Raw genomic sequence first — 4,893 nt, 5'->3', positions numbered from 1 at the left:
ACAACACACCCCACACGGGGTTTGTGTGTGTTTTTGGGGGGGGGCTATTTATTTGCCCATGTTTTTTTAATATTTTACCTATATATAAAAATCAAGAGTTTTCCCCTTTCCCCCTCTCTAAAGCCTCGCCCCCCGGCACCCGGGGACTTCAGGCACGTGAGGCCCGGGCGGGGGGGCCACCCCCCGGGCCCTCCCCAATTTTGGGGCGCCCCCGCCCTTTCAGCGGCCCCCAGGCCCTTAAACCCGGGCCCCGCGGGAAAAGGGGGCCTCCGTTCTCGAGATGATCGCCGCCTTTAGCAGGTCGGTGGGGTGGGGGTGGGGGTAAGGGGGTGTGAAGGGGAGGGGGGAAGAGGGAGGGTGAGGAGGGAAGTTGGCGTCGGAGCGAAGGAAGGGACTGGGTTCGCAGAGGGAGGGACTTGAGGGAAGGAGGGACAGGGGAGATAATGGGAAAAACAACCCTAATATGGTATGTATATATATATATGTATATATATATACAATTTTGTATATAATATTATATATAATTATATATATTATATAATAATATATATAATATATAATAATATAATAAATATAATTTTATTTTATATGGATGGATGGATTATGTATGTATAATAGATTTATAATAAATGTATATTGTATATATATATTTTAATATATTAATAATTTTATCCCCTATATATATAATATTTTATAATAATATTAGATTTTTAAATATGTGTGGGGTGTGTGTGTGGTGTGGGGGTGGGGGTGTGGGGTGGGGGGGTGGGGGGTGTGTGTGGGTGGGTGTGTGTGTGGGTGTGTGTGGGTGGGGTGTGGTGGGTGGGTGTATATAAAATAATAAATAAAATATTTTAATTAATTTTAAATATATTACACCAAAACACCCACCCAAAACAAACAAACCCCCACACAACACACACACACACACACCCCAAAACACACAAAACAACACATAAAATATAATAATATATAAAATATATATATAATATATATTTATATATATATATATATATATAAAAAAAATGCATAAAAAACACATGAAGGCCCCTACAGGTAGGGTATATGGGTGCATGGGAAATATGTATTAATCGCGAGGAGTCAGCCATCTCCTCAGAATTTGTATTTTCAGAAACGAATCCCCAACAACGAACCACCTCCCCGCTTCCCCAATAACTAACGCCCTCCCTCCCTCCCCCAGGGCGTGCGGCAAGGAGCCCCCTTCAAAATAGGTTTGGCCCGACGATGGGGGGAAATTTCAGCAGGCCCCCAATTTTTCGGGCAAAAATCGCCGAGGAAAAGGGTTTGGGTGGGGGAAAACGACGCGGGAAACCCTTGGGTGATAGTGTAGTTTTTTGTGTGTGTGTGGTGGGTGTGTGTGGGTGGGGGCGTTTAAAGGGGTTTTTTATGTGTGTCGGGGGGGGCAGTGGGGCGGGTGGGTTTTAACCCAGGGGACGCGGGTTGGGGCGCCCGGGGGGGGGGAGGGGGGGGGGGGGGGGTGTGGGGGGGGGGGGGGGTGGGGGAGGGGGAGGAAAGGGGGAGGGGGGGAGGGGGGCAGAAAGAAGAGAAACGAGGGGAAGAGAAGAAAAGGAGAAAAAAAGGAGAGAGAGAGAGAGAGAAAGGGGAAAAAGGGGGGGGGGGGGGAAAAAAAAAAACACACACCCCACACACCCACACACACACAAACACACACACAAGAGGGGAGAGAGAGAGAGAGAGATAAAAGAAGAGAGAGAAGAAGGGGAGAGAGAAGAGAGGGAGAGAGAGAAGAAGAGAAGAGAAAGATGAAGAGAACGAAAATGGGAAAAAACAAAAGAGAGAAAAGGGGGACAGACAAAAACAGCCCGGGCAGAGGGGAGAAGAGAGAAGAGATAGAAAATGGGGAAAAGGGTAGATAAAGACAAGAGAAAGATAGAGAAAAGAGAGATAAAAGATAGGTTGAATTAGATAGAGGTAGAAGGTAAGATATTAAATAATAATGAACAAAAACAAAAAAAAAAAAAAAAAAAAAAAAAAAAAAGAACACAACAAAAAAAAAAAAAAAAAAAACCAAAAAACAAAAAACACAAAAACAAAACAAAACCCCAAAAGATATAATAAAATATATAAATATAAGATAAAAGATAGAAAAATATATATATGGGATATAGAAAAATAACAAAACAAAATAAAATAAAAATAATATATAGAAGATATAATAATAGAATAAAAAAATTAGAATATAGATGAAAGATAATAGAGATTAATAAGAAATGATAAAATAATATAAAAAGAATAGAAAAAAAAAATAAAAAAAATATATAATAATATAATGTAAAAGATAGAGAAAGATAGATATAGAGAGATAATAGATAAATAGGATATAAACAAAAAAACAAAAAAAAAAAAAAAAAAAAAAAAAAAAAAAAAAAAAAAAAAAAAAAAAAAAAAAAAAAAAAAAAAAACAAAAAAAAAAAAAAAAAAAATAAAAAAAAAAAAAAAAAAAAAAAAAAAAAAAAAAAAAAAAAAAAAAAAACACAACACACACACCCCCAACACACACCCAAAAAAAAAAAAAAAAAAAAAAAAAAAACCCCAAAAAAAAAAAATTATTTTTTTAAAAAAAAAAAAAAAAAAAAAAAATAATAAAAAAAAAACAACCCTTTTAAAAAAAAAATTTTTTTTTTTTTTTTCTGCCCCCCCCCCCCCAAAAAAACCCCCCCTTTTTTTATTTTTTTTAAAAATTTTTTTTTTCCCCCCCCCCTTTTTATTTTTTTTTTTTTTTTTTTTTGGGTTTGTTTTTTTTTTTGGGGGTTTTTTTTTTTTTTTTTTTTTTTTTTTTTTTTTTTTTTTTTTTTTTTTTTTTTAATTTTTTTTTTTCCCCCCCCCCCAAAATTTAAATTTTTTTTTTTTTTTTTTTTTTTTTTTTTTTTTTGTTTTTTTTTTTGGGGGGGGGGGAAAAAAAAATTTTTTCTATCCCTTTTTTTTTTTTTTTTTTTGGTTAAAAGTTTCCCCCAAAGTCCTTTTTTTTCCTTTTTTTCCGGCCCCCCCCTTTTAATTTTTTTTTTCCCCCTTCCCCTTTACTTTTTTGGGGCCCCTTTTTCCCCCCCTGCTCCCTTTTCCCTCCTCTTCCTCTTTTCTTTTTTTTCCCTTTTTCCCTTTCCCCCCCTTTTCCCTTTTTTTTCCCCTTTTCCCCCTTTTCCCTTTTTGGGGGGTTTTTCCCCCCCTTTTTCCTTTTTAAATTTTTTTTTTGTTTTCCCCCCCTCCTTTTCCCCCCAAAAAAAGTTTTTTTTCCTTTCCTTTTAAAAAAATTTTTTTTTTTTTTTTTTTTTTTATTTTTTTTCCCCCCCCCCCTTTTTCCTTTTTCCCCCCTTTCCCCCCCTCCCCTTTTTCCTTTTTTTTTTCCTTTTTTTTCCTTTCCCAATTTTCCTTTTTTTTCCCCCCCCCCTTTTTTCCCCCCTTCTCCCTTTTTTCCCCCCCCTTTTCCCCTTTTTTCCCTTTTTTCCCCCCTTCCCCCTTTTTTCCCCCTTTTTTTCCCTTTCCTTTCTTCCTGGCCTTTTTTCCCCCCCCCCCTCTTTTTTTCCCCCCTTTCCTTTTAGCCCCCCCCCCCCCCTTTTTTACCCCTATCCCTTTCCTTCCTCCCCTTTTCCCCCTCTCCTTTTCCCCCCTTTCCCCTTTTTCCCCCCCTCTTTTTCCCCCCCTTTTCCCCCTTTTCCCCTTTCCTTTTCCTTCCTTTTTCCCCCCTTTTTTTTTCCTTTCCCCCCCCCCTCCTTTTTTCTTGTCCCCCTTTTAAATTCTAAAAAATCCCCCCCAAAACCCTGATAACCCCTTTCCGGGTTCCTTTTCCTTTATTTTCCTTTTCCTCTTATCAACTTCAATACCTTTCCCTTTTTTTTGATTCCTGGGGTCCCCCCCTCCGCCTTTTTTTCCCTTTATTTTAATTTTTTTTTCACCCCTTCCCTCCCCCTTCCTTTTTCCGGGCCTTTCCTCTCTTCCTCTCCTCCTTCCTCCTTTTTTCCCCCCCCCCTTTCCTCCCTCCCCCTCCCCCCCCTCCTTCCCTTCCCCTTTCCCCCCCTCCTTTCCCTCCCTTCCCTCCTTCCCCCACCCTTTCTCCTTCCCCTCAATTTTCCTTCCCCCCCCTTCCCCCTTCTTTTTCCCCCCCCCCCTTTCCCCCCCTTTACCTTTCCAATTGTTTCCTCCCCCCCCGGGTCTTTTTATTAAAAAAACCTTTCGGGCCTTTGTTCTTCCCCCTTTTGTTCCCCCCCTCCCCTTTTGGGCCCTGGGGGGTTTTTCCCCTTGGGGGGGGGCCCCCCCCCCCCCCCCCTCTATCAACCCCCCCCCCCCCCCCCTCTCCCTCCCCGTCCATTCCCCCCCCTCCCCCTTTCCCCCGGGGTTTTTCCCGGGTCCCTTTTCCAACGGCCCCTTCCCCCCTTTTCCTCCCTCCCTTTCCTTCTCCCTTCCCCCCCCCTTTTCCCCCCTTTTTCTTCCGGGGTTCCTCTTCCCCCGGCCCCCTTCCCCTTCTTTGGGCCCCTTTTTCCTTCTACCCCCTTTTTTTCCCCCCCCCTCCCTATCCCTTTTTTTTTCCCCTCGGGGGGGCGGTTGGGAAAAACCCCCCCCCCCCCCTTCCCCCCTTTATCCTTTTTCTTCCTTTCCTTTTCCCCCCCTTTTTTTTTCCCCCCCCCTTTTCCCTAAATTTTTTTTTTTCTCTTTAAAATTTTGGGCCCTCCGCTCCTCTTACTCCTCCCTTTCCTTCCTTTTCCTCTCTTCTTTTCTGTCCTTTGGGCTTCCTTTCCCCGTTTTCCTCCTTCCTTCCTTCTCCTCCTTTCTCCCCTTTTCCCCTTTTCCTTTTCCTTTCCCTCTTCCTTCCCCCTTTCCCTTCTTCTCCCTCTCCCTCCTTTCCCTTCTTCCTTTTCC

The sequence above is a fragment of the Penaeus monodon genome, chromosome 41, assembly GCF_015228065.2.
Source record: "Penaeus monodon isolate SGIC_2016 chromosome 41, NSTDA_Pmon_1, whole genome shotgun sequence".
Lineage (NCBI taxonomy): Eukaryota > Metazoa > Arthropoda > Malacostraca > Decapoda > Penaeidae > Penaeus > Penaeus monodon.
This window is presented reverse-complemented; position numbering follows the sequence as displayed.